The sequence below is a fragment of the Lycium ferocissimum genome, chromosome 2 (assembly GCF_029784015.1).
Source record: "Lycium ferocissimum isolate CSIRO_LF1 chromosome 2, AGI_CSIRO_Lferr_CH_V1, whole genome shotgun sequence".
Lineage (NCBI taxonomy): Eukaryota > Viridiplantae > Streptophyta > Magnoliopsida > Solanales > Solanaceae > Lycium > Lycium ferocissimum.
Genome location: NC_081343.1, coordinates 61,497,571 through 61,511,676, shown reverse-complemented (window position 1 = coordinate 61,511,676; position 14,106 = coordinate 61,497,571).

Below are 14,106 nucleotides of genomic sequence, written 5' to 3'. Positions count from 1 at the left end.
AAATCCAATCCAAATAAGTTCGGATTGGATTGGATATTTTAAGTTCGGTTTCGGATTATTCGGTTTGGATATTTTGAATTTTCGGATTTGACTTTTGAGACTTAAGGTAAACTTATTAGGAACGAAATTCATGTGTTAGTTCCACAAAGATAAATCTAAATCTTAATTGCTCAGTAAAAAAAGCCTTCCAGTTCAAATTAGGATTAACAAATCCAAGTCATGTCCAACCTCGTAAATCCATACCAAATAAAAGTATTCTGGAAAAGTGAAAATGAACAAAATAAAATCTAAGTAGTCATCTGGAAAAATAACAAAGAACTCTGTCGTGGGTGACACTAACGTGAGACTTTTGAGACTTGAGAAGTACGAAAACCGTATATTATATTTGATTTAGTAGATAATTGTATATTGGGTAGGGCCTTAGGTACTAATCTATTGGACCTTTAGAAAGTAGACTTGTACTAGGCACATATGATATAGGTAGGGCTAGATATAAGGTATAAAAATTTCGGATTTTCGGATATCTAAAAATCCGTAGTACTAAATCCATATCCAATCCGAAATCTATAAATTTTAAAAATAAAATCCGAAGTCCGATCCATAATCCAAATATCCAAACAAAATATTTAAAAAGTTTGAATTTCGAGTTGGCCCATAACTGTGTCCATCCCTAGTTAATTAGCTCGCCCCAATTAGAATTCTCTAGCTACTTATAGGTTCTTGGACCGAAGGTCCAACTTGCACCGCTTTACGAATGACTAATGACTTGTTTAATCAAGAAGCCTAGCTCTTCCAATCACTTAGTGACGGAGAATAATCGGTTAAGGGTGACCAGTTGAATATTCTTCATTAAAAAATATATAAAAGTTATATATTATTTTTAATAAGTACATATTAAATTTTGAACACTCTTAGTGAAAAACTTCACCGCTATTTGTAGCAACCTGGAATTAATTATTTGTAAAAATCTAATTTTCTTAATTATTTCCTCTTTTTGCCTCTGATTGCGATTGGTTAAGCTTAGGAAATTGTTCCTAAAACTTTATATAACTACTAGTTTTTTTGTAGTAGCTTTGTATGCTACTTATTCTCTCGGCTAAAATATGGCTATTAGTGGCTTGATCACGGCGACTTTGGCATAAGTGTAATTACAATATTAATAGGAAAGACGGAAGGCTCAACTACATAAGTATATAGTCATTCGTTCAACAAAACCTAGTAATTTGAAGTTGAATTCTATATACAAGCAGAAAAAGAAAAAGAAAAAAAAGAGTATAAATAGAATTAGACATATATTTCAAAATTGACTCTCACAAATTCAGAATTCATATTATTCAAATTCGGGATCCGTCACGTCACTGTTCCAGGTTAATGCAATTTGGACTTATCAAGCTAGCATTCAAATGGTGACCCTATGGACCGTTGAATTCCTTTCATTTTCTATAGAATATGAATAGACAGCTTAATTGTTCAATGTGGAATAGAAGGCCGAAATTCTCGGTCAATCAGTAATCCACTAAGTTTTAAAAAATATATTACGTAGCTTTGTTGTCTGGGCTTCATTGCCCATAACGCCATCATTGAACTTTCAATAATAACTAAACACTATATATATTGATTAAACTGAACAGGAATTGATGTTGATTTTACCAGCACCCTAAACTAAAGCTTATTAATAATTCATTAATTCTTGATCAAATCGAGTGCTCATCCTTTAGAAAATCTGTGGGTCGGAGAGTGGGACCTTAATGATGTTTGATGTAACACTGCCAAACTAAAGCCAATCACTAGCCTCTTATCATCAACCCTTACCTAAGTTTAAAATGGTTAGAATTTTTACCCCTTTTTTTTCTTTTTCTTTTCTAGCTATATTCTTCCATCAAACTCGATCAACTTTTTGCCATTTTTATTCTTAGTTGTTACTTTTATAGAGGGAAGATTTACCATCAGTATCATGATTTGTACAATTAGAAAATGATTCAACTTATTTATGACACTGTAACAAAAAATTTAAACTATCGGTATTTTTTTAGCCTATTATAGCGGGTAACTTGTTACTTGCTCTATATTGTGAGTTATGTACTAATCTCACTAGAGGTAGATCAACATTGGTTATTATGGATTCACGTGAACCCGGTAGCCGTTTGTTCATGTTAGAATATTTGTTTTTGGATTGCAGTAACTTTATTTTACTGCTTTTGAATAAACTTTGTTTTATTGTTAGTAATTAGTTAGTTAGAAATATATTCTGCAGAGATATTCTGGGCTAAGTTGGTTAGTTAAAGATATACTCTGCAGAAATATTTTAGGTTAGTTTATGATTATCTTTTTATTCTTTTTTTCCTATAAATGCAGAGCTAAACATAGCTAAATAATATAATTCCCATTGACTGCACTCTAGGAAATTTTCTCTCAGTATTTTTTCTCTGATATTTCCTACGTTTCTTTGTTAAAAATCAACAATTGGTATCTAGAGCCATTTTCTTGAAGGATCTGTGAGTGAGATGGATTCTAAAAATAGCTTTTCTCAAATTTCTCCTCTTGTCTTTGATTGTGAAAATTATCATCTATGGGCAGTAAGAATTGAGACTTATCTTGAGGTTTTAGATCTTTGGGAGGCCATGGAAGAGGATTATGATGTTCTTCTGCTGCCAAATAATCCCACCCTGGCCCAAATCAAAAGCCAAAAAGAAAAGAAAATCAAAGGCGAAAGCAACTTTGTTTGCTGGTGTGTCTATAACAATTTTCACAAGAGTTATGGCTCTCAAAACAGCAAAAGAAATTTGGGATTATCTGAAGGAAGAATACACAGGAGATGAAAGAATACGAGGCATGAAGGTGTTGAATTTAATAAGGGAATTCGAATTGCAAAAGATGAAGGAATCTAAGACCGTCAAAGAGTACTCAGACCGACTTCTTGGCATTGTTAACAAGGTAAGGTTGCTTGGCACTAATTTTAAAGATTTAAGAATTGTTGAAAAAATTCTTGTTCAGTGCCCGAAAGATACGAAGTATCCATAACTACCTTGGAAAACACAAAAGATCTGTCCAAGATTACTTTGGCAGAATTGCTAAATACATTGTAGGCACAAGAGCAAAGGAGGCTTATGAGGCAAGATGGTATGGCTGAAGGAGCCTTGATAGCCAACGACAAGACTCAAAGCAAGGGTGATAATTCAAAGAAAAATTACCCACCTTGCCAGCATTGTGGCAAAAAAGGTCATCCTCCATTTAAATGTTGGAAGAGGCCAGATGGTGCAAAATCTGCAACTAACTTGGTCATGAAGCAATGATTTGCAAAAACAAATCTCCAAAATATGAAGCAGATGCACAAGTCGCCAATGAAGAAGAAGACCACTTGTTTGTGGCAACATATTTTTCAATCAAGAAATCTGATTTTTGGATGATTGACAGCGGTTGTACAAACCACATGACATATGATAGAAATATTTTTAAAGAGTTTAAGTCAATGGAAAACAAGAAAGTCAGAATCGAGAATGGTGACTATATTCTGGCAAAAGGAAAAGGGACTATCAATCAAAACGGAGTTCGATACAAAAATAATTTCGGATGTTCTTTACGTGCCCGATATTGATCAAAATCATAAGTGATGGCCACTAGTGGAAAAAGGATTTAAAGTGTTATTCGATGACAAAACTTGTCGAATCTTTGATGCCACTAAGCGGGGAGATTTCGAGTTAAAATGAGGGGTAAAAACTTCTCATTTAATCCAACGAAGAATGAACACATGCTTAAAAGCGCAAGACCAAAGATGAATTGGTATTTGTTCCGAAGTCAATTCCAGCCAAGTCTAGAGTTTGCAGTTCCAAAACCAAGGAGGAGTGTTAGAATATTTGCTTTTGGACTGCAGTAACTTTATTTACTGCTTTTGAATAAACTTTGTTTTACTGTTAGTAATTCGTTAGTTAGAAATATATTCTGCAGAGAAATTCTAGTCTAGATTGGTTAGTTAAAGATAAACTCCGCAGAAATATTTTAGGCTAGTTTATGATTATCTTTTTATTGTTTTTTTCCTTATAAATGCAGAGCTAAACATAGCTAAATAATATAATTCCCTTTGACTGCACTGCAGAAAATTTTCTCTCAGTATTTTTTCTTTGTTATTTCCTACGTTTCTTTGTTAAAAACTAACAGTTCAGACCTTGTATATGTATTAAGAAATTTATTAATTATCTATAAATATTCGATTGTGAACTCAGTTATTATTTTATATTATTTTGAAATCATTGTATTAGCACATAAACTTCAAATTTTGAATCTGTATGATCACACTTATGGACAATTACGTTTATTTATTTTTTGTTATTTTGGGTGATTTGCATGATAGATGGTTGCTAGCCATTTAGGTAGGTACGATATATATGAAAAATATAAAGACAAAAAAGATGTTTGCTCGCCATTCATGGGTCTAAGTTGAGAGAACTCACGCCCGCTGCATATGCTAAGTTCGCTAATTATACGGAGGCGAGATGCTTGGCTTTATCATCACAGTGTGACACAGTGAACCTCAAATATAGGGACAGGACTATAAAAATAGTGCTTAAAAATCCAAAATGGCTGCTCAATCAAGTACTCCAGTCGAATTTTTTGAAGGTTGATGTGGATTTTGGTCTCAAGAACAAGTGGGATTTATCTAGAATATGGAAAAAAATATAGCAGGGATTAATCGCAGGGGTGGAGCTAGGTAGGCTCAGGGGTTCATCCGAACCTCCTCAGCAAAAAATTACAGTGTATATATAAGATTAAAATTATTATTTTTTATGTATATATATATATTCGATGTTGAACCCCCTTGAGTTTTTCGTGTATTTACTTCTTCATATTTTTGAACTCCCTAGATGAAAATTTTGATTCCGCCACTAAATTTAGTCAGTAGTCCATTAGTCAATGAATGTAACAAAAAAGAAAAGTTAAGCAATGATTCGAAATGGGCACACAATGCTTGGAATTCTCTGGGCATGATGTAGCCACGTTTTACGAAACCAGGCGTGCGCAATGATTTTTAATGCCCTTTGCCTTACGGAATTATGATTTTTATGGTCTGGACATACTTGTGGACCATTTATCGAGCTATTTTTTCCAATTGCCCATGACTGATTCTCCTCTTTTGATGGAGAAAGAGGAGAGAGAAAAATGACAAAATAATGGACAAAATGACTTCTTCTCCTCTCTTGCTTTTACGCTTTTTTTTATCTACTCATGAAAAGGTGATTTGGTCTCTTTTTATGTAGCCTCGACAAACTTTTCAAACAGGATTTTTGGCTTATGTTTTGAGACGAAGATTAGAGGGAGGCATGGAAGCGTGTCGGCTTACACAAGTACTCATGAAAAGCCCTCTTATTTCTAATTTATTGAGTACTACAATATAGTGTTGGTGTCTCAGATGAACACTAGATGCCAACGAAAGGATTGATCTAGGATTCTTTAATTTCTCCTATTCTAGGTAATAAAACTTAGTATGGTTGGCCCTTAGTGAGGTTGTTTTTATTAATTAAAGACGTCCCGTACGTATTGCATGCAATTAACCTATATATTTGTGTTTTCCAATTGAAAAACCCTTATGGATTCAATTGAATTTGGCACTGGTGGGGTAGCGCATTGAAATGCTTGGATATGATGTTCAACCCTCTAGCTAAAAGGGTCTCGCGTATTGAAAGTGCTCAGACGTACGTGACCATCCGTTGTTGGAGATGCATACTGATCCATGCAATTAATACCTGCTAAACAATGTTGAAATGTGTGACCAATATATTCATTAATTTTTTTTAAGAGGCTAGAGAAAAACACTTTTATTTATCTAATTATATCTTTCAGCCCTCTTACAATACTCTTGTTTATTTAGTTATGCTTTTCAACATGCCTCCTGGAGATCCACATGTGATAACGAAGTGGTGGTTAGACTCGAAGTCATGATCTTTTTTATACTCTGATATCATGTTAAAGTGTACGACAAACTCATTTAAAAACTAGACCTGTTAGGACACGCGAATACACTTCTACTTAAGTTAAATATGTATCTTTTTAACGAAGAGAAGGGTCAATATTGCCCTCTAGAGGGGTCACATATATAGCTCATTGGTGCACCAAATGCACCGAAAAGGATAGAGCTTATGCATAAGATGAACCATGCAATGCATGCTCGCTTAACATAAAGAGGGAGTTAGTTAATTAGTCAAAGTCTTGCCCACGCTTGCAAGATTCTAAATGATCTTGTGGAATACATGTAACATGTCTCGAATTCAAACACCTATATATTAATTCATTAGCAAGTGCCCTACTACCTTCTATAAATTTCAGTAGTGATATTTGACTTACTTTTTAATGAACCATGCATCACACAACTTCAAAACCCATCATCTTGTTACGAGTTGGCTGTTCAAGTGCCACCCCATTCAATGAATACAAGTAAGAATTCCTTTTTGAGTTTATATATAAAACAAAGGTCAATTCTCAACTATTATTTAAAACAAAATAATCAATTAGATCCCATTCTTTCTCCCTTGACAAGACCTACACAATCGAGGATGTTTGTCCTTTTGTAACAATAAAGATCCTTTTTTCTTTCTTAAAGTTTTTTTTTTCCCTTTTTGTTTTGTATATTGATCATTTTTTTGGGTTGATAAATATGGCAAAGTCTAATCAAATCGGGCTGTAAAGAAGTCTCAACTCTTTGCCCAAACTCATGAATCACGGCCGGCCGATATGGCCTACATTTAAAGTACGCAGTTGGTGCGCATTTAAACTTATGGCCCCTCCTCTGCTACACGTGTGGCACTGGACTTGACAGTGTGGCAATGATTGGGATATAGGATAAAAAGTTCATCTTATTTTAAAAGAAAAGGTCCACCCCGCACGAATGGTGAGTTGTTTTCTCCTATTGGTTGGTGCGTTGGTTCCAAATTATGGAGAAGACAGCTTATTGGGCCAGGTGGATGCCTTTAATAGCCCTTTGTTTATGATGAGACCATTTCTCCTACTTCAATAGTTTGGATCTCACCTTTTCCTCTTGATAAAGTTTTTATTTATTTTTCTCCATTCCTGTTTTTCTTTTACAAAAAAAAAAAAAAAACATTATTGAGTTGTGATATATACATGAAGGGTGCTTTAGAGCAACGGTAGTCAGTAAAGTTATCTTTATGCGATCTACAGACCAGAAGTTTGAGCTGTAAAAATATTCAACTATATATGCTAGTGTTAAGGTATAACTGTCTACATCACACCTCCTAATCGGGGGTGCAGCCCTTCCTAGACCTTGCGTAAATATAAGATACTTGGTGCGCCAACCTGTATATACTAATAGAGTTCTCAGTTTGATTCTTCACACATGCTCAGGTTAACAGGTTTTGTACTCTCAAGAAAGTCGAGTTACTTGAAAGCTTTAAAATGTTTGCACAATCACTCAATTTACATAATGAGTATTTCCTACAAAGTAACATACAACATATACTAATCACATTAGTATGCACATGAAAAAAATCAATTATTTCGGAGTTCTTATCAAGTAAGAAAAATAAATCAAATCAGAGTCCTTTACCAAGAAGAATTCTCAAATCGTGTCTTACAAAAAATAACTCTCAATCCAGTCAATACACATATTCTTTTTACAGCTCAATTACTTTAGAAAGATATTAATTGTGAATATTCAAAATATATTGCACGAATAACCACGGAGATATAGACAAATATTTTTCCTAAAATATCTCAATGCAGTCACGTCTTTCAGCTCACCGCACATAAGCACTTTCAGTACCTTGGTCAAACACAAGTTGTTACTCTAATATTGACCATAGTGTTTCCAAATTGATTTTCCAAATAAAATATGTTACTCCAAAAATACTTTTTCAAAAAGTACTTCTGAAAAAAAAAAAACTTTTCAAAAATAAACAGATTTGAAAGTTTGGCCAAACAGATTGATTACACTCGCGGTAAATGGAAACATTAAAAATTATAGTTGTAATATTTTAATAAGACATCTAATCTATACTTATGAGAGTATGTTGTGCCTCAGATGTACCTTTTCGATCTTTCCATCTCATTTTTGTAAATTTTACGTTAAGCAGGGTTTTTCGGCTGATGATTTAATTACTTAATTGTAAAGATTATTTTTACCTTTAATTATGTCGCTTGTTAACCTTGTTCTTGCTTCCTTGTCTCACGATGTAAAGCATGGTACGAGTCAATAGTGAAGCATCAATGTAGTACAGAGTTGTAATTGGATGTATTCAATCCAAAGATAGACTACGTACATGGAATTATTTGTCTCTCTGTTTATTTGATAAACACCATTTACCAAACTATAAATTTATTTCTTAATTTAGCGGATTATTAGACAATGTAGCATAAATGTAAATATATTCACCCGATAAATTAAAGTATAAGCAATTAACTTTGATAATTGAAAAAAGCAACCGTAAGGCGTAAGACATACGGCAAAAGGAGTACAAAAATATGAAAATGATAGGACATTAAAAGCTTTAATGCCTACAACAAGTTGAAGTTTTCTTTTCTGAAAAATCCGACCGTATTGTATTTGATGTTCAGTAAAAGGTGTTACCAAAATGTTATTTTGTGATGTTTAGAGAACAAGTACCAAAAGTCATCCGAAAGTCATGCTGGACTTCATGCAAAGTAGAATGATCCAAAATCGCTACGAACGTGTATTTATAATAGCTTTTGTTTCTTCTTGTTGCAACATTATAATAAAATAAAAGAAACTATGCATTGAAAAGCATAAAAATTACAATAATCACTCGCCTATAAAATAATTATAATTATTTTCTGTGATATGAATTAGTAATAGATTATAACGTGGAAAAATAGTTTAATCTTTTGCCACATGTTAGAATTTGTTAATAGTATAATAAAAATTACATTATCAAATATATGAAAATCAAATTCATAGAATTAAATAATAGTTCTTCTTCTATGAAAGCAGTGGCGGACCTAGGATTTTTACCAAGTGGGTTCAATATATAAGAAATATATAAATAACACTGTATATACATATATATTTTTTAAAAACAGATTAAATATACATGTATATACAGTGTTATTTTTTAACGAAGTGGGTTCATATGAATCCACTTGAAACCACATAGGACTGCCCCTGTATGAAAGTACTCCTAGTAGTTAGGCTAGAAGAAAAGCCAAGAACCACGGATTTCCGTATGGTCCGTGGTCAAGTTCTCACTGCTTCAGAAAACACCATTATTGGAGCTGTCTGCAACTGAACTTCTTGCTGTGTTTTTTTAGCAACCATCCCCCTTCTTTTATTTTTCTGTTTCCCACTTGGTATAGTATCTGTATTGGAGTTTGATTACATTCATCTTTGCGTCGGTATGTATAACATTGAGGTTAAAGTGTTCCATAACAAAGCCGACTCCATGTTAATTAGGACTCGAATCGAAGATCTATGTCAAAAAATAAAGGAATATTTATCACTTCACTACAACCCTCATTGATATTACGTCCTCTTCTGCAGCCAAATAACCTTTACTTTTCATTCTCTACATATACCTCCCTCCTCATTTCTCACTCCCCTCTTCCATCTATGTATATTAAAAAAATTAAAGGAAGAAATCTTTTCAGTCTTGGTAATATGCTCTTCGACAAGAAGTTGAAAAAAAAAAAAATTTAAACTAAAGTTAGTATAATTAGTATTATATTTGGAGGTAAATTTCACTTGGAAAAAGTTAAAATTATATAAGTGAAACCATTATCATTTTGTCTCATGATGACACAGCTATTAATAATCACCCACTAATGCAAAATAATTTAGTATTCTCTCCGGTTCGATTTATGTGAACTTATTTTTTTTAATTCACTTAATAAAAATAATAATTTTCTATATTTTGAATAATTTAATCTTTTCATTTTAGCCTTAATGAAACACTTTTATGATCGCATAGCATAGAGTATTTTAAAATCGCAAGTTTCAAAAAAATTAATTTCTTTTTTAAGCTCCATGCTCATCAAATACAAAGTACTCCCTTTGTTTCAATTTATGTGAACGTGTTTGACTGGGTACAAAATTTTAAAGTGAAAGAAAGACTTTTAAAACTTGTGGTCTGAAATTAGCTATATATATTTATATAGCCATAAATCTTGAATGAAAAGCTTAAAGTTAAATTGTTATTAAATATAGAAAAATATCCTTTTTAAAATAATAAAAAAAATGTCACATAAATTAGGACCCGGAAAATGATAAACTCGTGGGTAAATTTCTGTGTGGTTGTAGGCAGTCGTGCAGCTGAGCCTATCAAGTGGGTCGGGCCGGGCCACAGTTAGTGGGCCGGGTTGGGGGCCGGGTTGGAGGAGGGAAAGGGGTGTCTGGCCCAGCCCCCTACCCGGGTAGGGGTACATAGTGGGCTAAGTGGGCCGGGCCGAATTTTTTTTTTTTTTTTTTTTTTTTAAATCTAATACTAAAATTTATTAAGTTTGATACTTTAAAATCTAGTGTTGTCAACTTTATTTTAACCATGAAGTTCCTTAAATTATACTTTGGCCCTATTTTCAATCTATAAATACCATTCATTCTTCTCCATATTGTCTCACAATTCCCTACTATCTTCTTTCCCTAAATTTCCTACTCATCTCTCTCTCTCTCTCTCTCTCTCTCTCTCTCTTCCAACTTCCAAGTTCAAATTTCAAAATTTAAATTTAATGGATAATGATAATCCTCCACCTCCTCCTCCAGTCCGAAGATCAATTTAAAGTCCGGTGTGGTTGCATTTTGAGCGAGTAGACGAGAAACATGTTAAATGTCAACATTGTGGTCAAATATATCTCCATAAGTCCAAATCGGTTTGTGGGGGTACCGGTCCGTTACGTGGGCACTTGGACAAAAGGCACAAAATTGAATGTTTTGAATTTGCAATGTTATCAATTTAAGTTTGAAGTTTTATTTTAAATTACTTATGTAGTCTTGTATCACATTCTCAACTTTTTATAATTTTTAGCACTTAAATAGCCGTTGGGAGTCTTCATTCCAATAACATATTCAAGATATACACAAATATACCATTAACATATACAAGATATACACAAATATAACACTTAAATAAATAAATAAAAAAATTGAAGTGGGCTGGGTCGGCCCCCCGGTGGGCTAGAACCCGGGCTGTTGGTGGGCCGGGCTACCAAGCTAAATGGCATGTTCGGCCCAGCCCCCTAATTTTTTCCACTAGCCCAGCCCACCACTCTCTTACCGGGTTGGGGGCGGGGCCGATTATAGGCCAGGTTAGGTGGGCCGACCCGGCCCAATTGACAGGCTTATGTGCAGCTCGGGGGGCGGGGGAGGGGGACAATTGCCGAACCTTTTAGCCACCTTGTAAAATCATCACCCCCCCCCCCCCCTCTCGTGTCTCTTCTGAGTATGGTGTTTGATTTCTTTTCTTTCTTAGAAACAGAAAATAAGTATTGTATAGGGTAAAATCCGTCGACACTAAGTGGACGTATCAAAGGATGACACATGGCGATGGTGACATGTCAGATTTGAGTCAGCAAGCGAGGGGTTCCGGGAAAGCATAACGACGCTCTGGAGGAGTAACACATGCATTACCTAGCCGGAGACAGAAACTACAAAGGGTCCGGAGAAGCATGCCAACTCACCGGTCAAACGTCATTCAATGTGCAACCATTACAAGAAAGCCCAAGTCTTCCTCCGATGTTAAATGTGCATTATTGCCCTTCATTGCCATTCATTGTCATAGCATTAAATCCCTTTATTACCTTTTGTTACCTTTGACATTAATATTGGTAATGAAGAGGCATGATTTGTGGATCATGCACCCCATAAAATAAATGTGCTTATCTCATTGTAAGGATCATCTGAAAATATATACAAGAATTACCTTGCTCTAATTAGTTCCTAATTGCTTTTGTTCAACTAAGCTAAGATTTGATTGTTCGCTTGCCTGGAGACTCTAGCTCAAAAGCTTCTCCAAGGCTCAGGCTATTGCTTTAAATTCCTTTAGCTTTCTTTATAATTATCTTGCTTAATTTTACATATTATCTCATTATTCGATCATATTGATCCACGTGTCCTTGACCACGTACACAAATTCAACTGTAAAGATTTTCCGTGTAAACAAGTATAGTGTATCGTTATAATTTTTTTCCAAACGGAATAATTTAGTCACTGTTGTTGTTTATGCAAAATTAAGAAATGCATCAAACTCGTCTTTGACATGTAATTTTAGTATCATTTAACAAATATATTTTCTTTCCTCATCTATGATTTATATTCTTAATTCTTAGTTAAATTAATTCAATTTGGTGCAAACAATGGATAATTAATCTAAGTATTTTCCAAACTAAGTATTACACATTTAACATTGTTTTTGGTACTGGTACGAAGTACATTTTTTCTAAAACATTATCACATTGTTCAAATTTATACTAGATATGATAGTATTGATTGGAAAATAGGTGTTTCTTTACACAGGTTGAAAAAAATCTGTTTATTATAACTACTTTTAAGGTATATGGAGAGGAATGTGTATTTCCTACTTTTAACTTAATTCTTGAGGATTTGGGATTGAGGGTTAGCTCTCTTGGAGAATTTCTTGTCTTCTATAGTTGAGATGAAGGGTTCAAATCTTATCAGTAGTATAGTATTCCTTTCCCCTTTTCCCGCTACCTTTCTCTAATTTTAAACAAAAAAATGCGAGTCTAAAAAAATAACGTCACTATTTTTCCCTTCTGGAAATAAAAATATACACCAAAAGGATAATATCAAGGCCAGCCTAAGGGTAAGGCAAATGAAGCCTTTGCCTTAGGCCCCCAAAATAACTACAAATACTAGGTATTATAGTATCATTTTTTTGTGCGGATTGCCCTTCAAAAGCACTGGTCTTTAATTTTGCCCCTCAAATTTGAAATCTTTAGTTTTTGCCCTTTGCCTAAAAATTCATGGGTTTCAGGTTCGAACCCCCGCTCAGACAAAAATAAAAAATAAAAATTCGCAAGGCAGAGGTTTAGATTCGCTAGGCAGAGTTTGCATCGGGCATATTTTACCTTATGCCTGAAGGCAAACTCTGCCTTAAGAAGTAGAGTTTGTAGGCAAACTATGCCTGAGGCCTAACTTTGGCTTGCAAAACTATGCCTGAGGCCTAACTTCAGCTTGCAAAACTCTGTCTGATGGCTTGCAAAACTATGCCTGAAGCCTAACTTTGGCTTGCAAAACTATGCCTGAGGCCTAACTTTGCTACAAAACTCTGCCTTGCGATTTTTTTTCTTTTACTAAGCCGGGGTTCGAATCCCAAACCTCATGGTATTAGGCGAAGGGCAAAAATTAAAAACCACCAATTTGCTGGGCAAAATTTAAAGACCACCCCAAAATAAGGGCATTCCTGCGAATTGCCCTTACATTATTATATATAACACATAATTTATATATTATTATTAATCTGAATAATTTAAAATTTTAAACTTTTATTTTAGTTTGATTGAAGTTGTACAGATGAGTGAGTAAATAATGGTAAAAAAAAATCATTAAATTAAATAGTATATTAATATTCCTTGTTGATTCTAATTTTTCTTTCTCTATGTACACTCATTTCTCTTTCACGTTTTTTATGATTTTACTTTTGATTTTTCTAAATTAGCTACTTAATTTTGTCATGTCTGATCCATGCATCAGAAATCAAGTACATTTGTCATCTTTTTTAACTGAGAAATCACTAAAAGCAAGTGATACAAAGTTAGAAACTCGATGGATAATAGGCCTGCTTTTCTATCTTGCTACATTTAATTACCATGCTTTTGCCTACAATAAAGTTCGGAATTTTGATGTGCATGCTCTTATAAGAATTTTGGGATTCTTTTGTGTCGCATTATAAATTATATGAATTTTATGAAATAAGTTTAGGGCCCTTTTGATATATTTTCGCTTTAGGCAACCAACATCATTGAGCCGCCTCTGGGGAAGGAAGAAAAATTGCCAGAATCTACAATATTAATGCTCATAATATTTTTTTAATCTCTATAGTACTTTTCTTTTGTTTACTTTTTGAGCTTTTTTGGCCAAGTGGTGCTCAACAGAAGTAGGAGAAGGAAGGGAGAAAATCCGGAACCTAAATGATG